Here is a 7510-nt window from a genome sequence, read left to right on the forward strand (position 1 = left end):
CACCAGTGCATAGAACTTCTGGACAGGTTTTCCAGCATGATCTGAAATACTTCCGCATCAAACGTTTCCACCCATCAACTCTTGTTCGCTGTATCCGCCCGGGCTCGTCAAGATTCGTCCTAATGATAAGATGATCGCTTTGTGTATAAAAGCCGCACTCCTGACATTTTGTCGAACGAACAAGTGCTCTGCTAACGAAAGCAATGCCGATGATTGAGCCCGGACCATTCATTTCGAAGTTGTTTTTTCGAACGATACTTAGTAGAATCGCATCCAATGTTGAAAAAGTATTTTATTTTTACATCTGCTACCCTATTCCAGAACCCACGCATTAAAGTCTCCTGCAATCACGTTTGGCGTTGTATCGCGAATGTTTTTCACAAGTTCATCAAGGACAACTTCGGTGATGCGTAACAACTGTAAAAGTAGATACCACTTATTTTTGCTCGTACGTAGTATTCTCTATGAGTTAGTAGATTATCCTGGAAGGTATTTCTTCCACGAGCCCATATTGCAGATTTACTTTTCGGGGATCCACGTTACAGCGTCAAAGTTTTATACTGGCCACTGACTATCACCACATCCACATTTTCTTCGAATACTCTCTGTTTTAAAAGATTTTGCGCAGCATCGCAGTGGATTAGATTGATCTGTTCCACTCTCATTTCTTGGCCTTTATAAACGCTGCTTGGTAAAAAGAAAATTTTCTGCTTCCAACCTGGGGGCTTGTGTTTTCTCCTCCATTTCCCTTACAGGTTCGGCAGAAAGCCTCTTTCTTGCAAGCCTTCGTTTGACCAGACCTCTGTAGCACCTCGTCAGGTCCATATTCCCATATTCCTTATAACTTTCTGTGTTCTTTAGCAGTCATCTAGCACCCAACGCTTATAAACTTATCACCGCTGTTGTTGTGCCTGCATACGCTGGTCTAACATTTTTAATGTGCTTTTACTAAATAGGTTTAGCTCGTTCACTTGTGCTTGTATTGCCTCGCCTATATCTTTTTTCGTAGTGACTTCACCTAGGTCGCGTATCTCCATCAGTGCCTCGTGGCCTTAAGGTCTTCGTCGTGGGCGATTATCATCACGGTTATCATCACGTGGTCTCTTCGGAGTTCCTTGCGCAATTTTATCTCCGAGTACGGTGCACCTGACTTCCTTGGTCTTATACTCTTCCTGAACGCGCATGTGGAGCTTAGTAATCGAGGCGAGTAACTCTCTGATAAAGTTGTTGATCGTGCGCTGCGGTAGGCGCATTGCTTCAGTCCACTTCCCAATTGTCTCACCAAGTAATGTAGTGGTATCACCACTCGGTTGCGCTGTTTTCTCTTAGCCATCCACCGCACCGCAGCGTGGTCCAGTTAATATCTGCACTGGAGTTTCTGTATAACTCATTATGCCCACACATGATGAGGGGGACTCTTTTTGACACTGTCATAAGAACTTCATGGGATCTGTGCTGGCTTTTATTTCGGGAATACTTATTAGTTTACTACTACTACTACTTTCCGGCTATCCGCAACCTGTCGACCCACGGTAGCCTAGAGTCCAGTTTATTCGTCCGATTCCTAGGTAGCGTAAACTCTGTAAATGTATAGTACATGTGCATAGACATTTGTGTTTATCCATAAATATTAATACAAATATATGCCCTTAATTCATTATTTATTTAGTGAAAATTTTTTTTTGGAAATAGTCGTCCGAATGCGTCGTAACGTTACCTTTGAGGTTGGTGAAAAAATTTCAAGAAGTATAGGATAAGGATTGGCGACCAGAATTGGGCGTTCAACATCGATATCTCGACATTCTCCAAAACTAGGCATTCGTGAATCGACTGTTTTGCGGATTTTACCTCTAGACGTGCTCATGGTGGATGATTAAATTATGTAATTTTTCACATATATTTATTATGAAAATAGCATGCTTTAAAATAACATCGACGCGCCTTTTAAATGATGCTTTGCGTATATATGCACCCATATATGATACTTATAGGTACATATGTATCTAAATGTGTCTTCTAAGTGCTCGACAGAATGGCGACAGTGGTAGTAAATGGTGATTGTTTTAGCTACTGTGCGTCAAGTCCGCGCATAATCATACACTAATGATATAGAAAAAAACCGCTGTTAGTTTAAAACAAAGTTCCGTCTTCGACATGTCATGCTATTGAAAATTTCAAATCCATTCATTTTTGTTCTCTCATAGAACATAAATAGTTCATTTAGCTATATCTTCTCGTCTAGGGTTATCCAAATAATAAAAAATGCACGAAATAAGTAATATAGACATAGGTCGGTTCGGTCCATAGCGCTATCAGATGGAGTTCATTAGTTATGCGGTTTGAAATAGTCCACCCGCATGGTGCCTCTTTCTACTGTGAATTTAAGGAGCTGTTTCCAACCCACTGCTGAGATATCCTCCAAACTGTGGTGCACCCAGATCTTTTAAGTGTGTTTTGAATAAGCCCTGCTCCCTACATTTCTTGCATTCCTCGCTGTCCGAGATTCCTATCTTGTAAGCATTCGCTGCTACTGGGCTATGTTCCGTCAGCACGCCGGTTATGGTTATACAATATCTTCGTTTTACTGATAGTATAAATGGAGTACGACTGTAATCATCTTGTGTACACATGATTTTAACCTTCCTGCAAGTGGACATACTCTTTCATCTGGTCCTGAATTTTCTGATCATGTTTTCTAGTTCGTTGTAATATTCGTATTGACTTTGGTATTTTGTTGACAAAATTCAAAGATAAAGAGATCACGTTTCAAGCTATATCGTCTACTATCTCGTTCTCTTCAGTGCCTTTATGGCTCGGAAACCAATAGAAATTAAACTTACAATTCCCTGTCACCCTTTCTAATGCCTCCCTGCTCTAAAGCATGATCTTGGACTTTATACTAAACGATGTAATTGCTTTAATGGTTTCCTGAGTATCCATGTAAAAGTCAACCTTGGAGTTGCCCCCAGTAGTATCACCAGAGTAATGCATCAGAGAGGAGGATATACGCCAGGTTGTCCTAAACATTGTTTAAATGCGTAGAGGGCATTATTGTCTTTTTCCCCCTTTCCTCCAAATTTTGGTTTGACAGTGAGTGTTGTTTGAGAGTAAGTGCAGCACCGTGAAAACCCAGTCCTGCTTCATCTGCTCATTTCTGAACCGATCTGAGAGTATTTATCATGATGTTACTAATGGTACTAAAGTATTTCCCCGTTTCTACAATGGTAATGTCATCCGCTTATATCTAGCATTAGCTTGTGGGCTTTTCTATCAAATTTCTATAGGATTCCGTTAACTACTAGTAGTCATGATAGCATTATTCTTATTCTTCTAATAGATATTTGGGCTGGCAAAAATCCTCTCAGCTCTCCCCGCGGATATCGACCGGGCAAAGGGCATCACCTTTTACAGCAATTGTCCAAGAGGACTCGTGCCACGAAGGCTTTGGGAGCGTTAATACTGTTAAAAAAAGGCTCTTCTACGTTCTCCGGCAGGGTCTAAAGGTGCTGTCTCGGCTAGCAAGAGAAAGCCAAGGATCAAGCTGGGTTAGGAAAAACTAAAGGCCACGGCAAGATATTAGGATACGGTTAAAGTGACCACTTTGGCAGCAAGTCCAACCTGAGGAAGCAAGAGGAAGAACGGTTGGCTTGGGCTAGAGGGGAAATTAAAATGGCCGGGCTTTCTCTGCAACAAAACCACAATTTGCTGCCTCCGATCCGAAGTATGCGAATCGGATCGAGCAAGATCCGCGAATAGCGAAGCTCCAGTACCTTCGAAAAAGCAGAAGTGCAAAGACGAACCGCGATTTTGAAAAACCGATAAAGTCAAAAGCATCGTTAGCGGCAGCGGCCAGTGAAATTGCCAAAAAAAAACATCTAATAGTGGCATTCATTGACCGCAGTGACAAGATCGGTCGTATATCGCAGTAACGGTGGAAGGTGGTGGAAATGGAGCTACTGCAAACCGTATTCGCAAAAATGGACGCATTTGACGGAGCAGGTTAGTTCAGCAGCATGTAAATAATGAAATGCAAGAAAGACCCACGCTCGCATGGATAAAGGAAGCAGTTAAAATGCTTCAAGGCCTGTGGGAGGGGATATCACTTGACATTGTTGACCGTAGCTGCATTCCTTCAGTACCAAAAGCAAAGGTACTTATCCCGCGCGTAGGATGAGTTGCGGCTCTTACAACGTCAAATTCCTGACGTGCCGACAAGTGATTGGAAGATGTTGCATGTGGCAAAACAAGCAACCGCTGATGGTGGTCAGAGCTACATCCTCCAAATCAAAAAGTCGGAAGAGGATCTTTTATACGCACGATTCGGGAGGATGGCGCGGGGAGTTGGTAGCGTTTACCTTCGCGTTAAAAAGCGAAGCCCGACAGATGGAAATCGCAACGCGCTCGTAACGGGGGAGGTGGAAAAGGATCTCGGTATATACAAGATCTTGGAAGCCTCCCTGAATGAAGGGGAGAGGGAAGGGGAAAGCTGGAGGAAGTATCTAACCCCGCGAAGGTACCGGAAGTAAATGTTGAAGGTCCTTCAAATAAACCTCCACAAAAGTAAAATCGCTTCGACCGAGCCCTTTATCAACATGGGGGGAGTCGGTTACGATGCAAAAAACTACCACACCTATATCCCGTTTGTGTCGAATAGAGTAAAAACAGCGATACTGGTTAAAAAAGTATACCGTACATTCATATATTGATTATAATTTCTCCAGAGATGATCTAACTGTTGTGGCGGGAAAAGGCTGCAAATATGAAACACTACTTTTTGGGTGTTGCTACAGCCCTCACGAAGAAGAAACACCACCGAGAGAGCTGCAAAAGTTAGTAGACGAAACTTACAGATGGAGACATGCACTGGTGGTATGAACCGACGCAAACTCACACCCTTCGGTTTGGGGTTGTGCGGATATAAACAATAGAGTTGAGTCATTACTCAATTATTTTCTGCAATGTAGTTCTGGAAGTAGCTAACAGAGGTGAGGAACCAACATATTTCGGACCCACTTCGAAGGGTTTACTAGATCTAACACTCTTAACGAGCAAGTATATTATGGTACAAAAATGGAAAGTGTTTAGGAAATCTTCGCTTTTTGACCACAGATACATACGCTTTTAGGTTATATTGTCCTCAAAAAAAAATATCACTTTCAGGAATCCCAGAAATATGATACAACCTGGGATCTATATAAGAAGATATTAGCAAAAAAACCAATTGTACCCCGGAAATACAAGCTATACGATGCACTTGTAATAGGGGTTAAATTGTTCGCAACGACTCACGTTAAAACATATAAAAGGTCCTGTCTCCCAACGCCCTCCTTGATAGAACAAGGAACTATGAGTACAGAGGTGTAGGTGAATTCTAATATATAAGTTGGCCTAAGTATCTGACAATGAGTTCTGTTGGAATGAATACAGGGATTTACTAAGGATATACAAGAAAAAAATACGTAGAGGCAAGAGATAATCTTGGAAAGAATTTTCTAGTAATATAGAGGATACTAATGAAGTGGCTAGACTCAGGCAACTGCATTCCAAGAATCTGACTATGCCCAGAACAATACGAAAAAGGAGTGGACTGATAGTGGAGAGGAGTCGCTAGAAGACCTAGTCAGTAAACATTTTCCTGGCTGGCGAAATCCTCCACTGAACCCTCCCCGAGGGTGCCAGCTGGTAATAAGTACCACAGCTTTCCTATTTACAGGAGGTACTTAGCTAAGTTAAGGGTACTATGGGTTGGGTTCGATACTCCTCAATAGTACAGCACTACCCAAAGTACTTTTAACGTGGTCGGGGGTGAAGGGCTGGATTAAGGTGTGATGCGACCCGTGCCGAGAATCTGTCAGGCTTGGGGCCCTTCTAACAAATAACCAAGTCTCGAACGGAGCTTACGGATACCTGGCGCCCTCCGTAATAACTAGCCTTACCCGTGTAGTTCGGAGCTATGCACGGGCGGACATCCTTTCTCCGACACTCGTGGGTCCAAATATGCAAGCAGACTATTCAAAAATAAACAAGAAAAAGGAGATCGGTCCTCCTTCGAAAAGACCGACAGGAACAAACAGTTCCGCAATAAGAGCAACGGTCGCACCGAGCTCAAAGAGAAATCCATCCATCGGCCAATTAAGTCGATCAAAACACACAGCGACAGCCTCAGCGAAAGCGAGGCCAGCTGCCACACAACCAGAGCTGGACACAGGTCCAAGCACAAGTAGGGGTGCACTAGCCCGGCAGTCAACTGTGATTCAGCCCCCAAAAACGGTCCCGACCGGAAGCACAGCTACTGCTAGCTCCGGACCGAAGGATGGCCGCTTGTGAGGGTGGTAGACCCAGCAAAAGCGAGCTACCAGGATCGCAGAAATGCAGCCAGGCTCCTAAGGAGGGTGCACGAAGCTCACGCAAAGGAAGGTGAATTGTCTCAGGAGTTGAAAGAGGCGATTGATAGAGCGAAAGCGATCATTCCTGATTTCAACCCCGACTTCAAACCAACACAATCGGCTCCAAAACGGCAGCGGTCCTTGGAGGAGAATAAGCCAAGTGCAAAAAGGCACAAATCAATGGGCGTGACGCCCAGAAGATCATTTGCGGAGGTTGCAAAAGACCGCTTTATCATAGGGGTCCTGGACGAAAACCATCCTGAAGGTATGATCCCCAAGGCCCAATGGAAATGGATAGAGGCCGAGCTAACGAAAGTGGCACTGAAGGTTATTCTGGAGAGCCCCGGCCCCCCGCCTGCGTGTGAAGACCTAGGCTGGCACCAAGGCCAGATAAAAATAATAGCGTGCGACGATGAGAGATCAGTCCATCTGTACAAAGAGGCCATCTCCAAAGTTGGAGAAGTGTACCCAAATGCCAAGCTAGTGGTCGTGGACAGGAAGGATATTCCGTCCAGGCCGCGAGCAAGGGTTTGGTTGCCTTCAACCGTCGAAGACCCGGTAGAGATTATGAAGCTCATCCGGGTCTGCAATCCGGATATCCCAACGCAGGAGTGGAGGTACGTCAAAACCATTACCAACCAAAACAGCGCGGATGAATCGAAAGAGCAGAAGCGCGCCACCATGCAGGCTCTCCTGCTCCTCACGGAGCCGTTAGCGTTGAACCGTTAGCGAAATGCGACGGGCAACTGAGGTACGGTTTTGTAAAGGTGAAGCTCCACATTTATAAAACCGACACGGATGCTAGTGAGTTCCTCGCCACGAAGGAAAGCGAAAAGCCCATGAGGGAGCTGGAACCCATGAGCGAAACCGAGCCAATGAGCGAGGACGACCAGCCCACCGAGGAAGAATACGCCTCTTGAGGCTCAGAAATGGGCTTAGGGAGGTTGTACTTCGAACGGGAGGGTAAGTATCCCACACAACAGCGTAAGTATTCCGAAAGGGAACTCTTATGCGAAAGCAAGGAAGACCCAGACATAACGTTAACAGCTGATGCATCTTCTACAGATAAATCTACACCACTGTAAAGAAGCCTGCCTTGCCCTCCTGGATCGTCTGGCAGAAGA

The sequence above is a fragment of the Anastrepha ludens genome, chromosome X, assembly GCF_028408465.1.
Source record: "Anastrepha ludens isolate Willacy chromosome X, idAnaLude1.1, whole genome shotgun sequence".
NCBI lineage: Eukaryota > Metazoa > Arthropoda > Insecta > Diptera > Tephritidae > Anastrepha > Anastrepha ludens.